This window comes from Larus michahellis, chromosome 3 (assembly GCF_964199755.1).
Source record: "Larus michahellis chromosome 3, bLarMic1.1, whole genome shotgun sequence".
In the NCBI taxonomy this organism is placed as follows: domain Eukaryota; kingdom Metazoa; phylum Chordata; class Aves; order Charadriiformes; family Laridae; genus Larus; species Larus michahellis.
The window spans coordinates 73,867,890-73,893,149 of record NC_133898.1 but is presented as its reverse complement, the minus strand read 5'-3'; the positions used below and the strand labels follow the sequence as shown (position 1 = coordinate 73,893,149).

Sequence of the window (25,260 nt, the reverse complement as noted above, 5' to 3'; positions counted from 1 at the left end):
GGTCCGGCCCGACGGGCTGAGCCCCGGTGTGGGTGGGATGGGGTGGGGTGGCGTAGGAAACCTGTCCCATCCCCTACGGAATGCGTTTGGCAGCCGCCCGCCTGCGAGCGGCTGATTTAATGACCATTTGTTCCCCAAGTGTTTGTCTGCGCGTCGTTACGCAGCGTGGCGGGTTGTTCGCTTGTATGTTTTTAGGCTCTTGCCCATCTCTTAAAGGATTTTCTCTTTGAATTCTGAAACTCTTGCTGGCACCAGCTTCCTTGAAAGAGGAGTGCAGAGAATGATGAGGAGCAGAGTTTGGGAGCATGAGCAGCCGCTGCTGGGTGAGGGGCCGGGGGTTTCGGCCCCTGTCCCACAGCCCCTCGCACCTTTCTGTGCCTGGGCTGCCGCTTGTGGCAGTGGGCGTTCAGCGTGCTCTTGATGGACTCTGCAGCCCCTCGGCCTGTTCCTCTGGGAATACATCACATTTAGTATTATGCCAGTTATGTAAGATTAAAATAATGGGGGGGTCTGTGTGGCTCTTTGTGAGGAATCACAGTAAAAAAGAACTTTTTTGGGGGAAAGAAACCAAAACGTAACAACTTTTCCATCCTGGGTAGATAGGTACTCGGGTACCGGCTGCTTATATCTTCATCGCTGTTTTTGTCAGTCAGAACTGCTGTTTCAAACCGAAATCGGCTGCTTGAAAGCAAAGCTCTGTCTTCCCTAGTGTTTTTAGTAGCTAGTTTAGCATCACAAAACACTTGCGCATTGTTCCTGCCGCTAGTGTAGGCATGCCCTAAACCCAAAGAGCAATGGGAGAAGTATGAGTATGTGGGAAAAACAAAACCAAATAAACCCTTTGCTTACCACCTTTATGTTTTTATTCAACAGAAACTTTTGGGATGTGCTCAGTGGAGACATGCTGGTGTGGTGGTGGAATGAATTTTTACACCTGTTGGGGCTGGGAGCTGTGCTGGGGCAGCCTGTGCTCCCGCTGGGCTGCGTGTGTAGGGACAGGATGGATGGCTACAGCTACCCCTGTGCACTATAAATAGTTGTTGGGCTGTTCTGACCTGGGAACATTTCACTGCTTGGAAATTGCATGTGCTGGCTGAAGTGAGGCATGTGCTTCTCTACAGGTATTGGTAGCCTACATAGCATTTACTAGTCCTGGTAGTGTTTGTTCTAGCTTATACTAAGCTCACTAGCATTTTTATGGACCATCTTCATTAAGTTTAGATAACAGGGAAGGGCTTAACGCGGGAGCTCATGGATGGAAGAAGCGGAGTTGTGTTTTATGTGTCTCTGGTAACACTGAAAGTCAGGAACACCTAACAAGCCTTCTCGAGACTTTGTGCACGGAGCCTAGAATGGTTGGTTTGCAGTTAAGTGGTGGACTGGAAACTCCCAGTAAGTTTTTAGAGTATATTGCCAGCGCACATTTGTGCCACCTCTGTATTTGCCGCTGAGGTCATGTGTCAGAATATTGTCTTGCTTTGAAGCTGGGAATTGCAAAGTGGTGTGATGTCAGGGTGGTCTTCTCTAGCTTCTGCAGGTGCCTGCAGCTTACAGTGATCTCATGGAAGTTATGTGATCTGGTAGCTAACGCCATACCGAAGAACTGTTCTGCCTGGTTTAGCCTGGACTCTTGGAGGATGATCCAGCAGCTCGGTGGCTGAAACAGCTGTCTGTCCTGGGAACCAGGTATACGCTCCATGAAGTAGGTTTAACATTGGCCAGCTGTTGGATGTGTATGCAAGGATGCCCTCTTCAAGGAAGCCGCTACTACTGCTGAGCGCTCTGCAAAGCTTGTCCCAGCAGCTACTAAAAGGTCTGCTTGGCAGGTAGCCATACGGGTACTTACTCCTGTGCATAAAAGATGGGGCAGGGATACAGATGCAGAGGGGAGGATGTCTACAGCAAGGATACTGATCCTTGAGGAGGGAGATCCACAGATTACTTCTGTGGGCACATCACAAATGCTGTTATGACCAGGCAGAATTTTAGTTGCTTGATAAATTTGTTCAGAGAAAAAGGAAACAAAATACCCTCAAGTAACAGACCAGTCTTCTTCCCCTATCTTCCTTTTTTGAAAAGAACAAGAAAGTGATATTTCTTTGAGAAGAACAAGAAGTGATGTATTTTTACTTTGTGCTGTGGAAAGGACCCTGTGACTCATCCTGAGGAGTGAGAGAAGGTTTCTCCATGTCGATTATAGTAGGGCAGTTTCTGGGAAGGATGAGTAGAAAGGCAGTATAGGATAGAAAAAAAGTCGCCTTTCATCTTTGAGACTTAGCACTTCCTGTAGCAAAGAAAATGTACCAAAAGGAGTAAATGTTCAAAAGCTGTTTCTGTTTGAAAATTTTCACAGATTTTCAGTTTGGATACAGTCAGCTTGATTTAGGAATGTACCTGAAACAAACAAAAACAACGAAAAAACAACCCCCCAAGCATTAATATGCATTGTTTAGATCTGCTTTCCTTGTCAGAGAAGTAGCAGTCTGTGCCCTTTGAGAGGACACTGTCTGACTCTAAGTCTCTGGAGAAGTGGTCTTTCACGTTAAAAGTGTGGAGTATGTTGGCAGAAGTATAACGCTTAAAATAGTTTTGTTTCCTTTAATGTCTGTGTGTGTTTTCCCACTGAAGAAAACTGGACTCCTGATAAGGTTTCATCATGATTTCTGAAATGATGCTTAATGGAGTAGCAAAGTAAAAACCCTGTTAATGCACTCTGCCCTTTTCTATGCAAACATATAACAGCATCAAAACTTCTGCCTTGGAGCTCTTTATAGATCAGAGAATCAACCGAAGTTTTAGGCATTGTCGAAAAGAAGATTATCCAGATGAAAATGCTCCAACTGCAGAGTTTGCTCGCAGTGTTACCGGCATGCCGGAAAATGAGGGTAATTGATTTAGGAATGTCGCGTTGGAAGGTGCTTAGAGGTCAAATCCAGCCTCTCTTATCACCAGCACCTTGCTGCATAATCCCTTTCAAAGATTTAATGGCTGGTGCAGAAGCTTAGCAGGCGAGCCTGGAGCGCCCAGGCTGATCTGGAGCCTGACTTTTGGTAAATTGCGTAACTTTACCTCTGCCTCAATTTAGCTGTTCTTTCTCCTGGCCTAATACTCACAGACCCTCAGGGTTTTTCAGAGCCTGACTACAACCAGTTTATCTACCATTCACAAAAGAAGTTCTGTGACTTTATTCTCTTGGACCCAGAGAAATTGAGGGAGGGGTAGGTATGGGTGATGGGTTAGCCTGAAAGAGGTTGTGGCTCTTGCACCTAAGGACCTGGTGTGGGTCTCACAGAGCCTGGGTTGGGTCCCAGCCAGCCCTGTCTCCAGGAGTCGATGCAGCCCAAAGCTGTTCTTTGTTGTTATGCTTAATCATGAATGTAAAACAGATGAGGTTGAAGAGTGTGAATGTTTGAAATGTCAGTGCTCTTCCAGGACCATGGTGCTTGCAGAGGCCATCTCCATGGGCTCTCAGGTATGTGCTGAGTGAGGTCAGGGTCAGAAGGGTGGAAGAACCGTTTCCCCTTTGTCTGGGAGCAGCGGGCTTCTACACTCATGCATCCAACGTACAAACTGGGGACAGGCAGGGGGCGAACCAAGGCACTCGGTCTCACAGATGTAATACTGCAGTTCACGTCTCCTTCACTTCCCATCTTCCTCTCCATTTAACATGGCACCAAACGTGGGTTATTCCAGAAGCTGTGTGCACACATAGGTTTGCTAAATGAGTGATTCACTTCCTAACCTCTCCCAGCTACTTGTACGTCTGAGTCAGAGGGAGTATTTGCGCCTGATTTTGCTTTTTTTTCCTGTGTTGGGCAGTGTTGTTTATTTTTAAATAAAATTTACAAACAAATAGGTAGGAGGAAGGATTTTGACTTGAGAGAGAGAAGACCTAAAGTTTAACCAGGTTTTTATATTTAACTTATCCTGGACTGGTAAAAGGGCTAAGGTTTGTATGTGTTTTCTCATCTCCCTAATCTGTAAACGTGACAAGTGCTATTCAGAACAAGTCTCACTTGTCACTTTTTAGCAAGTATTGACTAGAACAAAATAACATTTGCTGTTTCCTAATGTCTATAAAGTACAATATGTTCTCTAATAAATATTTGAAGCTCTCTCTGTATAATTGTATCTATACTTGTTTCACTTTTCCTATAAAGTGGCTGTAAAAGTTATATAGAAACCTTGGTGATTTGACTGCCTGCTTTTTCTACATGCAAATTAGGAAACTTGATAATCCAGTTTTTGATCCTATGCTCATTAGTGATGCTTTATTTTGTAAATCTTGTAATTCTCCTGGAGCTGTCATTCTTATATTAAAGGACTTTGGGTGAGTTAATTTAAAGAGCATACTATATTCTTGATCAGATATTATGGTGCTTTAATTATAGGGACTCTAATGAGATTAGTGGCTGTGAGTAAATCAGAAGGGATTGTTGGGGGTGGGGAGGGGCTGCATCCAACAGCTTATTGTGCATGGATGGTTTTGGTGGGACTAAAATCCTGCTCTCCTGAGCAAGAAATGTTGAGATTGTCTTCCCACTGCCCAGGACCTGTCATTACCAGTCTTCCTCTCACCATGGCCTGAGATCTTGTTTTCGACGACTTTCCGTGCATGTTCTCTTTCTGAAAGACCTGGGGAAAAAAGCAGCAGACTGTTACAGTCAGGATTTTGTGGGGAATGTGATTATAAAGCCAGCTAGTGGAGAGGAGAATTTAGGAGCAGGCTGTATTGCCTAAAACTAGTACCAGCTTGGAGCCAGAGGGACTTGACACCTGTGTGCCTCTTCAGGTGTCTGATTGTATCATGTAAATGATACACCTTCAAAGCTGTAGTCTGGTTGCTGATGAAAACCAGCCGGCAGAAATGCAGGCACCAAGTGCTGAATCATCTGATGGTTAATGAGTTGCCTGTGCCCTGAGTAAAACCAGAACACAGAAGGGCCACTGTCATTCAGTGGGGGAGAAGCACTGTGTTTGCAAGGGTTATTAATCCAAAAACATGCTCTAATGCTAGCTAACAAGTTGCTAGGACAGCTGCGGACTGGCTACCAGGAGGTGATGGCAGGGTTAGCCACCACCGTCCAGCTGACGTTGCAAGAACACAGAAGTTTCCAGAGGAGGAAGAGAGGTGCAGGAGGAGAAGAGAATATATTACCTGCTAGATTACAAGCTTTCTAAGCCAAACCGGCCACTTCAACCACTGTAAAGGTGGTTGTGTTTCTGAGTAGAAGGATGAGGAGGAGGAGGCAGATAGACCTGGTCCATCACCTGTGAGCAGCCTGTAGGCTGCAGGAGCACCTAAACTTTTTCACTATAATTTTCAGCAAACAGCTTCAGAAGGTCTGTCCTGTTCTCCTGAGGTGGTGTATGCAGTGCCAGTGCCAAAATGCTGCTGCGTAGCCAGCTGCCCAAGGGTAATTGTTGCAGTTCAGGATGACACCCAAGTACCTTTAAGACTGTAAGCATTAGTCTTTAAATTTGACTAGCCATATAGCTGGCTTTCAGTCCCTCTTGAATGCTTTTTGATGGATCCAGTTTGGGCCAAAACTTAAGTTTGGAACAAAGTTTTATAAAATCAAGCATTGCTGGAAATGCTTTTAAATTCTTTTTAAAGAAAACTAGTTCTGAGCAACGTTTTTGAATGATTATACTGCTTGGTTGTCCTGGTGTGTGAGGCCTAGGTGCTCTGTCAACAAAACACCACTTTGTGTGGTAAGTTTGTTCCCTGAGTAGAAGTAGCTGCAAACCTAGTCTGCATGGATAGCTATGATTTCCTCGTTTGGATAGGTCTTTGCCAGATCTAGAGCTGGAATATGTGGTCATTGTTTCTTTGCCACACTATTATGCTGGGAAGGGGAAAAAGAGTGGCTGTTCTTACAGGTAGGAAAATTTCTATTAAAACTCTGATCTGTAGGATTGGAGATGTGAATAGAAAAGATGGTGTCACCTTTGAACAGTTGCAGGAAGGCTTTTCCTGATGGGGGAAAGCTTGAATTCCTGGGGTGAGGATAAATGGTGTCGTGAAATTGTTGATGTTGGTAGCGAAAGGGGTGAGGATAAATGGCAAGTCCTGCAGTGGTGCCATGAATTTGTTGGTATTGATAGCAAAGGTGATTTTTGAAGGGTAAAAACTTCGTATGCTTGTGAAATTGCGGTGGGAGATGAAGGAGAACTGGTTTTGTTTAGTTTGGGTTGAAATCTAATTTTGAAAATGCAGAACTTCTGTGAAGCAGGAGCCCTGCTTGTCAGCTGCCTCCATAGCCAGTGTGTTGCACCTCGCTGGTCTGTCAGTGGTGTTGGCACTGGGGACCACAGACAGGCCGAGCCATCAGGAGATGGTCTGCCGTGTGCCTTCCCTCCCACTGCTCCCACCAGCTGTTCCCAGGAGCTACCAGGCACAGGTATGGACTCAGTCCAGGGATTTTAAAGTGAAATGAGTTGAAAACTGAACTGTTGGATTTTAATTGCCCAAACAAAGAGGAAAGAAGGAGTTAAATGGGGACTGGGAAGGCCTTCATCTCACCTCTGCCCCATTCCTCTGTTTCTCCACCCAGAACAACTGTTCTTCCAACTGCTGTGGGGCCTCTTGGCCCTTCATTCCTCTCTTCTTCTTGTACAAATATCTTGCTTCCTGCTGTCTAAACCAGCCGGGCTCGAGGAAAGTACGTATCTTACATGGCCAGGATGTAAGCGCATTGTCAAAATGATTGAGAGTTGTAAGGGATGTAATTTCTTCAGAAGAATTTAAGCTGGTGAAGAAGGGCATTACTTACCCACCCGGTTACCCTGGCTTATCTGTCTTTCAGTATTTTTTAGCTGTTTGCACTTATGTTTATCTTGTTCTTTTTTAATACTTTCTTTATAAATTATATTTAAAAAAAAGTCCTTGTCTATAAGTTCTCATTAGCTAAGTACCTATGACTTTTTCTAGTATAGAAAAAGTGACAGATTTGTCTAGTGATGAAGAGGTTATTTAACTCTTGAGTCCATTTTTAAGTACTTGAGAAAATTTTGGTAAAGCAAAGAAATTAATTTTATTTGGAAGTTAACATGAACATAAAAATAACAGTATTTCTATTGAATAGCCAATTTTTAAATACATATTTTTCTGCTGTGGCACACATACATTTATTGTATTGGTAAATAAGCCTTGTGAGAGCAGTTGCTTAATGTAAGTGAAATAGGGAAAAAATTAGGATGAAAAACAAATTCAAGACTTTAGTCCCAGAGAAGAAGACTTTATGGATTTCAGTGCAGAAGGTCAGTAGTTTAACCCAGTTTGGGAACTGAAATGACTTAGAGTCTGCGCTTACCTTAGTAGCCACCTCACTGCTTCCATTTAAGAACAGTGTATATTTTCATTGACAAGCTTGTTGGGATGTATGGTTGCTCCTGTTTATATACTTAATTGTGAGAAAGGCGGTGCGTTTCCTAGATTACAATTTCATGAAAAGATAAAGAAATTTCTAATGCTACCCCACTTCCTTTTCCTTACGAGCTTTCTAGTAGACCGTGTAGTGCAGTTATAAAATGGCAAATGTCTCTCTTATAAAGAATATCACATTGAAATAATGAAAGTATCTTTATCCTTCCATGTTTTTCTTTCCCCAGTGGTGTTTTTAAGAACAGTACAAACTATATTGGGTGTTCTAGTGGAAAATATAAGGGGCAAAGTTTGACTTTCTCAAGCCTAGTCATGCTGATGCCAGTGTGTATTGCTTTCTACCACTGACATGATACAAATGGCAGCAAAGGCCAAAATCTCTAGTTTAATTGGTTTGTCTCCCTGATCTCATAGGAATGGTGGTGTATCAGCTCAGGGGTGTAGGATGGGGATCTGAATGACTCTGTCCCTGTAGCTTGTAGGAAAGGGAAGTCCTATCCAAACTGTTTCAGCTGTGATGTGACTCTGTGGGGCTGCTCACACAATACAAGGAAGGAAGAAGAGCGAGAAGAAGGTTGCCAGGATGGGAAGGGCTTGGAGATGTTGTAAGAATTGGTTTGCCCCAGAAGGTGGGCTTGCTCAGGATAAGCTTTCATGAAACAAAAGGGAATCATGAAGACCGGTGGCCTTCATATATAAGGTGAGTGCTTGGCCTCTGATTAAACCTGCAGCTGAATACTGGCTGGTTATTCTGGTAAGTGGTGGTGAGAAAGTGAAATGGGACTAGCTCTCTCTGGTTTCCTATTGGATGGGGTTGGGTAAGGAATAAATCTGACCTCAAACACCACCCCACCCCCAGTATTTTAAACATGGTTTAAAGTATGTAACTTGGGTACAGGACTTCTAAGAAAATAGTGGATTGGTGTTTTGCTGGGCTGCTGGAAGGCTTTTATACCCTATAGGCAGCAGAGAGGGGTGGAGTAGGTAGGTGCAGCATGCCATCTGTGACATGATTACGGAGGCGCTGTGAGAAGTGCTGCTTTCCTGAGCAGGCGAAAAAAGTATATCACTATTATCAGTACCATCACTGCTGTTTGAGGGCAAAGAAATGGTGAAGATGGTCGTCTTTGCACTTTCAGCTATTTTGATGTTGCTTGCTGTGCGAGTGCACTTTGGGGAGAGGACACCTTGTGCCTTTCCATTCCAGCGCACCTGTGCAGTGCCAGGTATAATCTGTCTGCTTAGAATTACTCCTTTAAAGGCCTTACGGAAGCAAATATGTAAACTGCTCAGTGCTTTTTCAAGTGCATGTGCAGCTCAGTTGTGCAATAGCTTGGAAACTCTGCTTAGTTAACTTTATGGTATTAACATGCAGCTTGAAAAGAGGAAAGAATGTGCAACTTTAAAGTCTTTTTGGAATGGAGAGATCCAGAAAAGAGCAAACATGCCCCATATGGTATTTGACACCAAGTGTTGCATACCGACTACAAAATGTAGATGTTAGGACTCCACAGGGAATTACGGTGGTGGTAATGTTTTTCATTGTGGTGGACTAATCCTACTCAGAGTAAAGCTAGAAATAGAAAATCAGTCGTAGAACACTGGAGTTCTGCCTGAATGTTGTTGCTGTTAGAGACTTATGGGTATTGATGTATATGTGGCTATCTAAACCTCAAGGCTGAAGTGAAATACGTTAGTAAAATCTGAGTATGTCAAAGTATGCACTTATCTGTGGTCCCCATTTTCCTTACATATGGACAGTGGAAATAAGGCAATCTCAGAATTTTTCACCTATTTGTATAGTGGAAAATAGATTGACTTACTTTTGTTGTATTTCGCAGTAACACATGAGAGCAGTTTTCAAACTTCTGAAGATGTCCATTCTTTCAAGGCATTATCAGGAGTTGTAACTTTATTTTAAATTACTAGCAGCTTCCCAGTGTCTAAGATTTAAACCTTCTTTTTAGCTAGCTGCGACTACTGCTGTTGGACATTACTGAGTGCTTTTGCCTCAGTATGTGTTTTATGTGAAAGCTTGATTGCTATTCTTTTTCTGAGAGTAACTTGGCAAATCCTGCCTGAAATATCCCAGAGTGTAATGCTTCATGAGGACCTCACCTAGGCCAATGCAGATGGAGACATAGCCAGACAAGGCCAATCCACCACTTCTAGTAAATTAAGGATCTAAAATGAGTTCTAGATCTCATTCTTTTTCTTTCTGTATCAAGAGAAGCAGACCTCTTGTCTGAAGCTGAAGGTCTGCAGTCATTTTAGCTAGCAGCACTGCTCACCCTTCCTTCAACTTGGTCTTTACTGTTTCTGCATCATCTGATCCGCCTGCAGAAAAACCGATCTGGGTTAAAATTAACCTTTTATAACCATTACTGTCTTATCCGGTTCCTAATTATCTCACGCAAAGCATGCAAATGTTTATTCCATCACAATGTGGTACCAAATAAAGCATCTGTGGCTAAGCAGGGTCATTTATTTTGGCAATTGTGACAGCCTGTCGGAACAAAACAATTGAAAAGGCAGCACGAGGGAAGGGGAATAAAACATGTCCAAGAGGACTGCACGTGGAGGTTTGCATTGGAGCTTGATGAAATCAAACCTGCAATTTGGTCTTGTTGCTGCATCGTTTCCTCTTTCACAATCCAGACGGAAGTCATGGCCTGTCCACTGCCTGAAGGTGCATCTGCACTCACAGATCTTGGACAGGTGTGGTGGCACAGTCCGGAGTGTTTCTCTGAGCTGCTCATGGCACTGAGGTTCTCAGTCCAGCCCGGGCTGGTACTCACCAGTCCTGTCTTCTGCTGCCTGTGGTGTCATTAAATAAGAAACTTTCAATGAGCTAGAATTTTAAAGCATCCCCAAGTGTTTTGTAACATAGAACAGATTATTCCTAAGGCAGTTTTATAAGTGAAGTTTTTCATGTGAATATTCTTGCAAATGGGACACCTCTTTTTTTTTTTATCTTGTTTGTTTCAACAGTTTTAGTTTGCTGCAGCCAAGCAATGCCAAGTATGATCATTTTCTTGAGAAATTTTTCCCGCACCAAAGATCTCTGAAGAGAAGCTCCTTGTTGCTAGTTACCTGCTTGAATAACAAGTAAGAAGATGCAGAGCTCAAAATGATTGAAGGATTTTGGGGGTTTTGTGTGGGTTCAGTTGTTTTTTTGTTTGTGAAGACACAAAATGCTTGAAGACTGTTATTAAATGTCACGTTATTTAAAAATGCACAACAGAACAAGGTACAGCACTGTCATGAACTGGTACGCATCATCTTGAGATCTTGGCTTAAGAAACTCATTTACTGATTTTCTTATGTGATGATTTTAATTTTTCAAGTAGAAGCCCACCTGACTGGAATGTTGGCAGGAGGCAAGGAATCTGGGTTAATGATGACAGATGATGCAAGAGGATAATAATGATATTTGAGGATGTAGTAAAGAGAGGAGAGCAATGAGGCCACTGTGTGTGGGGAGGGCTTATTTGGAATCTTGGGCACTACTGTTTAAGAAAAATGTCAGGAACCAAGAAGGACTGCAAGGAGAAGAGTGCTGTCACATGGATGCAGAACTGTTTGTTTTAGCATAATGAGATCTGGGAGGAGAAATGACTGCACTCTCTAAATGCACGAGAAGGTAAGTTGGGTAGGCACTTCTAAAGAAGTTTTGGCACAACATAAGCTATAGAAATTGCAGTGAATTAAGTTAGGCTAGAAATTAGTGTGAGCTTGCACATTTAGGAAAGAAGGGAAGCATCTGGGACAGCCCCTCCAGTCTCTGTGCATTGTGGAAGAAGGGTGCAGTATCTGAGCGATTTTCAAAGCCAGCACCTTTGATGCCAGCAAAAAGGACTCACTATGTAGCACCATTATGTGCTGAATTTGTCCCAGTTGGGTGGGAAGGCTGCCTGCGCATCTGAGAGTGTGCTCTGTTGAGGAGAAGCTTGAGTCCAGTGAGAAAATGATGGAAGAGTTTTTATTGTCTGGCATTAGTTTGTTTTTTTTTTTTTAACCATTGAACACAGCAAAGGATTTTCTAATGTTCAACATGCACCTGCAAGCAGTGCACTTCAAACCACGCCTTGTGTCCAGCATTTTTTGGTCTGTAAGGAATCTGAAATCAAATATTTCACACTGTTTTTATGAGAAATGGCTTTTAAATAAATTTCAAAACTGTGTTTTCAAGATGTGTTTTTGGTTGGACTGATCTGGCTGATCTGTCCCCTCCCTCCGTTGACAGAGAAGGGACTGTATTGCTGTTACCTGACTTAACCTAGGTGATATAGGATGCCTTTGTGAATTAACTCTCCAAGGGAATTAGTGCAGCAGGCTGTTGTATAAAGAAACTTAGGAGAGAAAGAACAATTAGCAAAGACCAGTGATTGATTGTTTTAGTTTCCACAGATTGCTTTTACATGAAAACAATGAACAGAACAGATGGTTAAGGTACCAAAGAAGAGCTATGTAACATTGAAAAACAATCTCTGAAAATGGGGTGGTTTGGGTGTGGGATTTGTTTTGATTTTTTTTTTTTGTGAAACTATAGTTACCATCTGGCCAAATGTGTTGCAAATTACTGGAAGGTGGTAGCTGCTTGTTGTTGAACTTCCTTGTCTTTCTGTTAGTCTTCAGTTTAGCTGTGTGCTTCACTTGAGAGGCTGCAGCATCTTAATTCTGGATTTATCTCTTGATGTCCTGTTCTGAGGTTTTTTTCCCTTACAGTTTTTTATACCAATCTCTGACATGTTTTGTGGAAGGATTTTAGCATCCTTGAAGTACTTATATGTGACTGGCAGGTAGTCTTTTGGTAGCTTGAGGTGGTTGCAGGGTGACTTATCTGGGATTCTGAAATCCATCCCGGCTCTGTGCCTGGCCTGGTGTACATAGAGAGGGCTTTGCTGCTGAGAAGGCTGAGATGCAGTAAACACTGAGTTTCTGTATTCATCCAAAAATACACCTGCAAGCTGCGTAAATGAACTTGTTGAAGCTGTTGTGCTCTCTATAGCTGCTACATGCAGAAATTAGATCTGCAAGGAAAATCAACAAATCTTGTACAAAGGTAGAGGCTGGGTAGCCAAGCACACCTCTTACATCTTTAATGTCCTGCATGCGTTTGCATCTTTGAAGACTCTATAGCATTAAAGGATATTTTTATTCAATTCTTGTTAAGTTAGGTTTATACCACACTAAATTGGTCTCCTGCAGGGTTTTAGTTTCATGTAGTTCCTCTGAGTTCACCAGTGAACTCAGGAAAAACTAATTGATTCATTTTTTTTTGGCTCTGAAATCGGTATCAGGCGCTAATCTGGTCACAACAAGCCTACTTCTGGATTTGAACATACCTTATACAAACATGAAGAGTGATGCGTGCTGACACCAACAGGCACTGAAACATTAAAAACATTTCTGAAAGATGTAGGCTTATGATTTTTAATGGATTACTTCATATGTGTAAGCTGTGGTGGAAAAACTGATGAGAACTGTATCTGGAATGTATCAACTAATAGTTTATCTTGGGTAATGGCCTATTGAGTCTCTTGAAAAATGTAGAAGTACTGCCCAAGGAATAAGAAAAGGCAGATGAAGTAATTGGCTGGCTAATATGTATTTTGAGTGGGTTATAAAACCTTTATTTATGGCAGGAAGTGGAGCTTCTTCAAAAGGTATAAGCTTATCTAATGAGTGCGGTAGAGATCCTGGAGAGTGACCTCTGTTCTCACCAGCTTCCAACTTTTGCTCTCTTTCTTCTTCCCTTTCCTGGATGAGCTTCCTTTCCATGGTCAGGAGCTTTTTAAAATGGTATTTCCTTTCCATAGCGATCCTTTTGCTTATAGTATTTGCAGTTATGCTCTGAAAAGGTCGAGATTTATACAATTTAAGACTAACTTGATCACACTGTAGATTATTCATCAATGCCATTAAAGTGAAAGATGTATATCGGAAGAACTCAAACATCTGTTGCTGTGTGATTTTGGGGGAAGGAATTGTTATTTGGCCACAGATGCTTCTTACCTCTTTCACATCTTTGGAGTCTTTTTTTCTTCCTGACAATGTATAATTGACCAGAAGAGAAAGACCTCCTTGCAGGAGGATCATTGTAATCAAATGTCACGTCCTCTTGTCTGTCCAGCTGATTTTGAGCAACTATGATCCATGTAGCAGATTTGTCCTGGAGCTGGCCATTCTTTGTACTGGTGGTTTCACACTGTAGTGTTAAACTAAGATGCTTAAGCCAAGGCTGACCCTTCATGACACATTAGTCACATCTGGTTTAAGCAGCTCTTCACCGTTCCTTGGTATCCCTGTACACCCCTGGAGCGGGAGCTGAACTATGTTCATGTCAGCCAAATTACAGCTTCCCCCCCCTCCCCCCCTTACTGCAAGGTCATGAGAAGTGTTGTTACTTGCAGTTTGGAGGACTTGGGATTTGTCTCTTCTGGACAAGCTGATGCTACTGTGTTACTCAACAGCTGCCTATGTTTTCAGCACACTGATTTTGAAGATCAAGCTCGTTAGCCTTGTAATTCTATTAAGCAGATATTTTTGGTGGTAAAGTGGAGCAGTTGTGAAATTTAGAAGTATAAAATCATGAAAGCTCATTACAAAAAAGTTTTTGAAGACACCCCACCCCATCCCCAAGTAGCAGAATTATTGTTTTTATTCTCCCTTTTCTTTCCTGTCTCTCAAGCTCTAGAAATGAGGAGAAGAGGATGGGGTAACCATGAGATTAAGATTTCATTTGTCTGCTGTTCCGCCTTTTTTTTTTCCTCCTCTCTTTGAGCATAACTTTGTATGTGGTGGGAGGACGCTGGGAGAAGGAGTTAGTCTTTCTCTGGAGCAATAGAGCTGCTCTCCAGAGTGTTTTGCAGGTGACACCCTTATGTGTGGTGGCACAGGGGACAGGTTTGCTCAATTACAGCTTTAATGTTTCAGTTAAACCTGTATACTGCGTTGGATGTAATAAGAGGTGTTTTGATTCGGCGTAGGTGATCAAGCGCTGGTGCAGGAAGTGACTAAGATGGCTGGGCAGTAGGGCTGCACTAATGAGACCAGAAAGAAAATGAGCTTTATTTAAAAAAAGAGCAGCTGTCACTATACAATCTAGAGAACATGTCACAAGGCAACAGGAAGTTTAGCATACTATATACTGTTCACTTAGCATACTATTCACATTTTAGAAATGATATTTTCTGGACTTTAGGATTTAGAGAAGTTATCTGCATGTACCATGTCTTGACCTGTACAACAGATAGGTTAATTGAGCAAACAAGAAATTACTCATAGCTTTTTTTTCTTAAACTGGAAAAAATACAGAATTAGGATAGCTGATCCTAATGCTGTCCTATAGTGTCTGCAGTGGAAAAACCTTGGAATCGTGCCTACTAGTAACTCCAGTTTAAACTACCTTGAAAAACAGTTTTGCTTCAACTTTTGGGGGAAAGGATGGTGGGCTTTGGTATGGTTTCATCTGGAACTAGTTGCAAACTTGTAAAATTCTAAAAATGCTGTTTTGCTTGAAAACTGTAAATTTCGGGGGAGCAGTACATAACTGTTGAAATTTCCTTGAACCTGTAAATATTGTATGCAATGACACTGACTACTGCAACAATAGAAATATCTATGATAATTGAAACTTCATACTGAAGTTAAATTACAGATTATTCCATGAAAGAGGAAGTATACATTTTGCATAGCTTCCTTTCTCCTTTTATGTTGCCTTTTTGATTTTTATGTTTGGGCTCTTGCTATTAGTTTCCTTCTGAACTTGCATGCCGCAGGAAACTGTAATACTTCTGGAATATAGGCAGAATCGTGATGCTCCCATCTTAGTGGCAGTTAAATAAAACAGTCCTGGTCTCTTCCTCTGGGCTTTCCCCTCCACTTTTTTTTGTTTGGTTGGTTTTTTTGTTCCACTTCTCTGGTTAGATCTCTTGAGCAGTTTCTGATGGTTGGACAGGTTGCTATACTGCACTCAAATTTGCGGCTCAGCGGGTTTGACTTTCTAAGTGTCTCTTAAAGTCCTTCTGGTGCACTATAGTCAATGCTGCCTGTATACAGTTTGTCTAGTCCCATGTAGGACATGAATCCGCCACCTTCCATCATAAGATGTTTATCTGCTGTCATATCTAATGAGGAAAATCATTGAAGTCCCATGTGACTTCAGCAAGTGCATTTTTTTGCACGAGTAAAAGTATCTTCTGTGTATCACAGTTGCAGTTTATTGTCTGCTGTTAGAATTGAGCAATCCTAACCCGAATTTCTAGATTTTCTTTGTTTCTTCCAAATGGAAATGTTCCATCCCACTGGAATCTGTGGGGAAAATCCTAGCAAAGAGTTGGTTTGGATACCTCAGGGAGTGAACTTGGGAGAAATCCACTTATTTTGTTGTTCCTGCCAGCATATTAAAAAAAAATAATTAAAAAAAAAAAAAATCACATTTAGGCTATTTCACTAAAAATCTTCAGTGTTTCAGTGATTGAGTGGGGAACTCAACATTGCAGGATATCTGTCTTCATATTTAGAAATAAGAAGAATTTGAAATATAAAATATGAAAAACTCCACAGGGGATCGAATGATACAGGATAGAAAAACTGCAATTAAACATGCAGATTTTTCATTAGGTGGCGTAACTCACTAGTAATTCTGACAGCATCAAGCCGTCCCAGTCTTGTGGGACTTGTGCAAGATTCACTCTCCATCCATCCTGGCTGTTTTAGACCCCTGTAATATCCTACGGAGGATCCTGGAGCAGAGTGGCAGTTTCCTGGTGTGCGTACATGTTCCTTTCCTGCCATCCAGGAGGAGCAGGCAAACCAAAACACAGCAAGAACAGTATGATGGAGGTGGCAGAGGAATTAAATTGAATGGGATAGGAAGCCTTGCGTCTGGATGCAGGGCTATGACATGGGAGCTACAAACCGATGGCAGTCTTGTAAGGCTTCAGATGTGGAGGATGAAGGCTAATCGGGGCTGGCTTGGCGAAGACAAAGAGCAATTTGGTGTGGGGAGGTCTGGCACAGAGAGACCAGAAGAGAGGTGGGAAGCAGAGGCGGGGAGGCAGGGTGTCTGCTGGCTGGGGCAGGGTGCTGGGATCTGCTTGCTCTCTGTGTTTCTGCCTCGGATGGGATCTCTCCTGGCAAATCTCTCTCTAGCAGCAGATCAGCATAAAATGACTGCCTAGTACTGCTAGTGGTTATTCCATAAGTTCAAGCGTCAGGTTTTTTTTTCCTCTCTATATGTGACGACTGGCTTCTAGCTTGCTGACAAAGTGCATAGAACCTGATATTCTCCCATACAGCTGGTTTTGAGGAGGGTGATTACAGCTTTCATGAGTCTGAGAGCCGTGAGATGAGAGAGAATAATGTAGTAGTTAAGGTAGGAGAAATGCATCGTTGCTTTTTCCTGGCAGTATTAGAGCCTTCCAGGGTGATCCTAGCCAGTTCCCCAAATCCACACTTCTCCAAGATGACCACTTAGTGCAGTGGCTTAGTTTGTGAACTCGCCTTTGGCACTCGGAGTCACAAGGAGCTATGCTTTGAGGTAAATCAAGGTCACGTTAGGAAAAAGACATTCTTATTTGCAAGACGTTCGTATGCTATTAATGAGAAATTAATAACTTCTTTAGAGGTTTGGTGTGCAGAAATAGCTGAGGATGCACATTAAAAAATGCTTTTATGATCTCTGTTTATTTTAGCGTTCTTCCTGTGTGGTGAAAGACTTGCTAGCCTGTTCTTTCTTACTGATTACAGTTTTGCAAATGAGAAATCAAATGGCACTGTAATTTGCACTTAGTTTTAAGCATTTAAGCATTTGCACTTAGCCATAAGCATAGCCATTTGTACTTTGAAGACTTGGCACCCAAAATGTACATACTATATGGAAATTAGCACTGGTGTGGGGTTCCTTTTCTCCTGATTTCGACAGGCTGCTCTCCATGTGAAAGCGTGAGATGTAACTGATCGTTTGGGGGAATCATTGATCAGTTGGAAGACTCGGGCACTTTTCTATTCCATTTAAACTATATGTGAGTCTTTTCTTCAATCTCCTATAATTCTTAGCATACTTACACTACAGTATTTGTACTAAGCATCTATTTTAGTTGAAAGCAGACTCCAGAGACATCATTATTAAAAATGGCTTTATAAATGGGATACCCTATGCACCAGAATACAACAAAGGATTAATTTTGCATTTAATAAAAGATGTTTCATTAAAACTAAATGATTTCATAAAATGTTCTTAAACTTTCCCCTTACTATTGCTTGGCAGCAAGTGGCTTGTGGATTTAAGTGTAAGCATTCTTTGGCTTTTTCAGATTCGTCAATTTTACCTGAGTGACCCAGTTTTAAAGGATTATCTTTTAATATAAATTTTAACTGATTTGTTTAGTTAACTTTTTTCTTGCACTTGAGGTAGATTACCCTGTTCTGAAATTAAGTTTGACCAAAAAAATAGTCTTTTATAGACGCTTTCAACTGTTTCAACTATGTCACCTTCAATTTATATAGGGAAAACATAGAGTATGGGAGGGAGGAAAGCCAAAGAGTGGTTTTCGTTCAGTTATCCACTGAATTTCAGAGGTGCCATCTTAATGTTAGTATCATTAGTTACTTGGTACTAACAGTTTAGTAAGTCTGTGTGTTTGTAGGAAACGGAGTTGCATGGGCACCCCACGGGCACCAGTGGGATACCAGCTGATCGTACTGGGCAGGGAGGGGCGCCAGGGACTAGCCCTGGAGGGATGCTGCTGCCTTCCCTGCCTATCCAACTGGGAATAAGGGAATGAGAACGTCAGTGAGCCTGATCTCTTGCTACCAAGGAAACTGCTGAGACATGTTTTAACAAGTACTGGAAATCTTGAAGAAAGTCCTTTATTGGGAACTGTCAGGCTGGTTTTCTACCCTACTGTTGCTGCCAGAAATTTTCAGCTTTTATGATACTTCTGGTTCAAAAGCCTATAGCATAATTGGGGTGGTGGTGGGGAATCAAAAGCAGGCACATGTGGACAGAAATTCCAAAATGGATGAGTTTTACTAGGAAATAATCACAGTCATGTTTGTTCTTCTGCAGGGCTGTTTTGATTCTTTTAGAGAAATGTCAGTACAACTCAGAACTTAGCTCTGCAGCAGGATGCCACCCATTTCCCTCGCTGCAGGCAGCATTTTGGTGAAAAGTGCATAAGAAACACATCGCTTATCTTGGTGTTTGGATGTGCTTCCAAAACCACAAAAGTCACAAATGCAAATATTACTGCCTTTCTTTTGCACAGAAAATCAGTGTGCTTTGGGGCAGCAGATTCCTGGGCAGCAGCAACAGCAACAGCAGTTTGCAGCAGCAGCTCCTGCTGTCTGGTACAGGTGCAGGTTAAAAGGAGACTTTAAAAGTGCAGAGCCTTCCCTGGATGAAGGTGTGGGGCAGCTGGAGCAGTTCAGAGGGTTGCCAGCCTCTGTGTGTTTGTGGTTATAGTGTGGAAAATTAGATGGATTCAGAAAATTTTGAAGAGCTATCGTTTTTCCCCCCTTGTGTGTCAGGCAAGAGGACATTATGTTCCAGGGAAAAACTACAGGAGAGAAAAGGTGTGGCTTGTGGGAAAGGCAGAGCCTTCCTAGGAAAGGCTGAAGTGGGTACATCTTCTTTCTTTTCCCTGAACTTTCTCTTCTGGTTGTCATCCTCTCCCCAGACAAGCTAGAGCAGCCGTGACTGCTTTCCCCTTTCTGAAGTAAACTACTGCAGCTAGCCAGGCCTCTACAGAAGCTTGTATCAGTGGCAAATGATCATTAGTGATTGCTTAACCATAGAGGGTAATTGCTGTTTGCAACTACTAGGTAGTAGTATTTGCTCTTGAAGAACGGTTGGGTTATTTTTCGGGGGGCGGAAGGGAAGTAGTTCTTATCCCATTAAAAATCTGAAACAAAACTTATATTTTGAGAGAGGTCATATTTGGATAGACAGGTCAGTGGTGTTTAACGTCATGTGGCGTGCTTCCATTTCAATGAAAATACCAATGAAATGCTAAATCAGATACTTTTGAACAGTTTTTGTCTCCTTGCTAATAAATATTCTGTGTTTCTTGTCTCTTTGTCATGAAAGCTATCGATCCTTTCTTTTTGGTCTTGGCAAAATCTGTAGTGGAGTGGTGCATGTCCTTGTGTAGAAGCCCTCTCTTCCGTTCTCTGTTACCATGCTACATAACAATTCCATTCTCCTCCTGAGCTGCTTTAGTTCCTACTTGTTAACCTCTCTCCCACTGAGGACTGTATATATGCTTTGGAAATAATTAATGAAACTAGAGTTTCCTCAGCTAGTATTGAATTCAATTACTGATGGAGTCTGTGGTTTCAGAAGTGGAGATGGGTACAGTTGTCTTGATACCTCCCTCACCTCAATTCACCTGCTCACCCCCTGGTCCCCAAGCTGCAGCCCTTACTGGTGGTGGTTTGAAAACACTGATACCTACCGGTAGGAACAAAGCCACTTCTTTAAACATTCAGTGTGGCAGCCCAGTTTCTGGAGCCCTGCAAAAGTTTAATTCTGGCAGAAGTGATGTTTCAAGGTATCTAACAGGCTGTTCATCACTTTCCAAACCCTCGTAGTCAATAATCCTTGATTTTTTTATTTTTTTTTTTGAGGGGGTGGGGGTGTGTTAGACAAGTTTGAAGTAATTTTGTTTGTAAATAGATAGGCAGTATCTACAGAAATGGTAAACAGTGGCTTTCTTCCAATTGTAGGCATTTTTTCCCCACCATAACTGTTTTTAAGTTGGAGTCTGTGGAGGTGATGTCTTTAACCTTGGAACAGAACAATGAATTGTATTTAGCAAAAATTCTGTGCAGTGTATGTCAAGTTAGTGAGGTGTCCTGTTCGTATTTCATAGTATTATCTTTTATAATCATTGTTTTATTCTTACAGTCAACTGCTTCACAGTGTGTTGTAGCCTGTGTGACAGTTGTTAATAGAGTTCCTCCCTGCTTCTTGTTCAGAAGCTGCCGAGGATACCTATTAACTTAGTTGTTTCCTTACAAGTAATGCTTTTCTTCATCTTAAAAAAACTAGTTCCTTCATAACTATTCCCATTGCTTTAGCTTCACAGATAAGACTCTTGTATCCTCCCGAGACAGTTAAGAGAACAGAAATAGTGCCAACAGAAAAGCAGAAAGTGTGAAGACCGTCTAAAAGGCCACAGGGTGGGTGTTCGGGCAGATGCCGGGTTCAGACCTGAAGCCCAGTGAAGGATTTCCATGCATGCTGTTGAGCATTTTAAGTACTTGTACAGAATGGGAAAATATACGTTAGTACTCAAAAAACAAATAATCACCTAGCTATGCCAAAATACAGGCTGTTTTCTGAACAACAGTAATTTTAGGACACGTGTGCGGAAAACACTGATGCATAGATTCACACGGAGAAGGAATTGTGTGCAGTCCTCTAACCCTGATACCATAGTTGCCGTTCACAGTTTTTACTGAGGGGAGCTTCTGAGCATATTTCAGGCTTGTAGCTTCCTAAAGGTAAGCAAAGTTAACACGAGAAGTACCTGGTACATGATCTGAAGGTGTAGACTGACAAGGCAGGTAAGACAACTGGTGGCCAGCTACCTCTGCAAGAGTCCGTCTCCTTGGCTGTGTGTTTCCCACTTTTCTCTTGGGTTGCGAACTAGTGATCGTATGTCACAGGGAGAATTAATTCAGCTGCCTGATCAATTGGAAAACTAATTTAAAAACACTTCAGTCTTCTCTGTTAGCCAGCTGAAGCTTCTCTTCTTGCAGCCTCGCAATTGCTCTCTAACACAGACATGGAGGAGGGAAAGCTATATTGACTTCTTCCATAATTTTTTAGCCATTAGGCAGGGTGCAATCTGAGATAACAGCAGTCTTGGCTGACTGTGACCTGCTAGAATGGCTGAAGGGGTCTGAGACCTGGGGAGAGGTACCCGGACCAACCGATATGTGAGTGGTCTGGCTGGACCTGCACATCAAACCTTTCAGGCCTATTGGTCACATAACTGGAGATCTTGGGCTAAACTCCCAGTGATACAGGGTGAGCAGAAGGGATTGAAAACGTGATAAGACAGGAAAGGGAAGCCTTAATTTTACCTTGTTTGGTTTTTTTTTCCTCTTACAAGCAAGTACTTCCACAGTCTTATCTGATCACAACAATATTTTTGCAAGAATCAAATCTTTTTCTCACTGTTAACTTTGAAATTTTAGATAAGAGTCTAACCTGGGGCACTTTGACTTATTCTTCCTCTGTTCTTCTCTTCTGCCTGGCAGCAAAAGCAGGCTCTCAGAGCAGAACACTACAATGCAAAGGGTTCATGAAATTCACATCAACGTTTTGAACTCCTAAAGGGTTTATAATAAAGGTCACACTATCTTGTTATACTTTTTTTGGACATAAATTTACATGTATAAACAGCAGATGAATAAGCAGTAGTGTTTAGGGTTTTTTGGCTTTTGAGTTTTTTTTTTTAAAAGATAACTTGGAACAAATGGGAAACTGTAATTTCTTCTCTTCTGGCAAACCTGGTGTGAAAATGAGTGTTTTAACGACCTAATCAGCTGATAGAGCTACCTTTAGGAATTTAAATGAGTTTGCTTCATGTTTTCTTTGCTTTATGAAAAAGTGGTAAGCAGAATATATTGTTCTGAACACAGTTAGGGTTTGTTTTTCCCAGTGTAAAACGTCTGTGTTGTCTGCTTCTCCCCTTGTTTTGCGGTTTCTAATGATTTTGTGCCATTTTAAAGATTGTAGGTGCTTGTGACAAACAAAGTCTGCAGCAATCAATACACAAACATTCTCCATTATTCCAGCTGAAGGCTGTCTTCCAGCTTCTGTTGGGACCTAATTCTGGCAAACTGTCAGGGAGACTAACCTGACATGGTAAAACCCCCCGAACTACTGACGGTTTGACCAGCAGGAGAATCAACTCTGATAGCTGGGCTGTTAAATACACTGTTTAGAAATCACTGAGTGCTAGTCTAGTGCAGCTCTCTACTGGATTCTGGGGCAGAATTGTTCTTTGAACTTGTATGAGAGGATTTTTCTTCTGTGCCACAGTTTTCTGCTGAGGTATCTTAGGTAATAGTTTAACTGTTTGCTGATGGGTAATTTGCTCCTAGCGGGGCGACACTTTTGCTTTGCTTTCACTTTTGCTTCTCCAAGTATGGATCAGAGCCACTGCTTAAGCTTTTGCCTTGAACTGTTCCCTGGAGAAGGCTGTGCTGTTTGGACATCTTGATCTTGGACATTTGCTCCCTGTTGTGGCTGTATCCATCACTGCATTAAATGTGTATTGAAATGTGGTTTAAACTTAAAATGCATTATGAGAAATAGCTTCAGAAACTCATGTGAAACTGGAGCTTCTGGGGTTTGTCCAAATGATGGTATGTGGGGAGAAGCTTGGAAGCCCCTCCTGCATTAATGTTTCCCAGGAAGTATTTATCCCTAAAAATGTGTCACTAGTCTGCTTATCACTTAAGTGATGTAGAAGTTACCAATTTGTTTCACCTTGTGGTAGTTTTCGTAGAGTAGCTTTTCACTAAAAGCAGCTTTGTTTATTGTGGCTAGGTACTGGTATGCTGACATAGGTCTCTTTTCAGGAAGGGAGAGCAAAATAACTATTTAGAATTCAAATTGCAGCTATTTTGTAACAACTTCAGTGCATAAACAAATTTCTTCAAATTACCTTGTTTGTAGGGGAAGCCAAGTAATGATATTTTAAGTTCATATACTCTACCTTGAATCTTATCAGTGAGGTATGTTACTATCATTCCTGACAATCACCTGCCAGTTAAAAAGTACTTTTCAGGCTTTCATCTGCTTTTGGTTTCACCTCTGCAACTCTGCTGTTCCTATATGAAATTTACCAAGTAAAGAGGGTGCAACTGGTTTCATGTCTGATACTGAAGAATTAAAACATTGGCTGTTAATATATGCACAAGAAAACTCACCTGCGACCTCAGACCTAGCAAAGACATGGAAAATAAATAGTTGTAGGTAGCTTTCTTAAGGAAAGCAGGACGGCTTAAGAATGGCTACAAAACATTTGTCCTTTTTTCTATAGACCAGGGAATGCAGATGATCATGGTGGTTAACAGAATAGTTGAGAGATTTATGTTTGAAGTTCTTGCTATTTTTAAGTCATCACCCACATCTGTGGCAACTCTCTGTTAGGTTTTGTAGCCATCTCCTGGGATGAAGTAGTGAGACAGCTGGGAGCATACCTCCCCTACCTCCATCCCTTGATTATGAGAGCTTTTCTTTGTTTTATGCTAAACGCCACTTTCAGTTGGGAAAATATTAAGCACCCTGAAACGTTTCCTCAGGGACAACAGTAAAACATAACAAGTTCTATTAGCTATCGCTCGTGATACCAGCGGGACTAATCTGTATTAGAGGCTCAGTAGTACAGATAACCGAATAGGTTGTGCGAATGTACAGAGGTTTGGACCCTATTTTATTTGAAAGGGGAACACTGGTTGGCAAATGTGAACTTGGGAGCCTTTTCCAGCTTTTGTGTCTGGTTGGGACCCTGCCTACTAAATAGTAGGAAAATGAGCTATTGACCTCCTTTTTCAACATAAATGGTTGTAGAATAAATTGTCACTGTTGTTGATGGATTTTGCTTGGCTCCCCCTGAAGACTAAAGTGCTATTTCTCAATGAAGATTGAGACCATGTATTTTTCACTCTTCTATAATGCTGTTATGAGTGCTCGCTTTTTGTCCCTCTTTAAGAAATGCATGGGAAAGGATTCGGTTGTGATACTAATTATTGTTAATAGTTAACAGTGTTATTTCCTTGGAATTCATCTGAATCTGGGTTAATCCAGTCTGAACCCAGTGGAGGTCAGAGTTTTGACTGTTCTGGACTTTGTTGTACATGAGATGAGGAAACAGCTATGTTCCTTTTTAAGCATTGCTCCTGTAAGAGACCGGTACATAGATAAAAATTACCTGCTCAAGTAACTGAGCACGCTTTGGTTTAATCTTAATTGAAAAGGGAGAATGGGATTTTGATGGGGTTTTTTGTGTACTTTTTTCTTCTAATTTATTGTTTTCCGAGGTAAGTATTTAAATGAATTACTGTAAACACTCACATCATGACTTACCTGTTTTTGGGAGGTCAGGCCCCTAAATGCTGCCACGTGGCAGGGGAAGGCTCCTGCGCTGCTGCATGGTTGGTGGCTGCTGTCATGCCTGCCTCCCGTCCCGCTTGACCTGTTTATTCCTCTCCTTCCCGGTATTTCAGTCTTGGCTCTTGCAGTTTGTCTGTTCCTTGCTAGAGCACTCGGATGAGCAGAATAGACATGGGTTAGGCTTGGCTGGTAAAAAAATTCAAACACAGATGACAGTTTCTACAAGTCTTATGCTGGCCAGCTGATTAAAGAGTTAACCGACTGATTTTTATAGTAGTTGTTTTACTTTAGTAAAAGTTGTTTTACTTTAGTTGGTTTGTTTTGGTTCTGTGCTATTTGGCTGTGATGTTTTTATTCTGATGCTGGAAGTCTGACAAACCATTACCTTATGCTGCTTCCCTACTTGCATTTCCTAATGCTGCTGAGCCCCTGTGAGCAGGGCTCACTCGTGAGATCGCTGGGTTATTGGAGCGTGTCGTGGTACGTGGATGGTCTCCTGGCCCTTGCTTTGTTTCTGGAATGTCTTCTGCACTAAAACCAAGCAGGTGTGGGTCTTTTTGGTCATGTTCCTTGGCAGAAGCAACTGTTCTCAGTGCTTGGATATATTTGCTTCTGTTTTCCACCCCAAAAAGGGTGGGTACTTGTCTCAGTCTGCTGTCCTCCAAGCTCTTCTTTCATGAGCATCTTTGGATCTTTTACTAAAAGTGAATGTGTGTTCTAAGGAATGGAA

At 41.9% G+C, this 25,260-nt stretch overlaps 1 protein-coding gene across 1 annotated transcript in view; it reads left to right on the top strand.

Moving 5' to 3' along the window:
• The window catches only part of RNF217 (ring finger protein 217), a 70,001-nt gene that overhangs the window by 1,104 nt on the left and 43,637 nt on the right, over nucleotides 1-25,260 (top strand). The gene's annotated exons all lie outside the window — the stretch shown is intronic.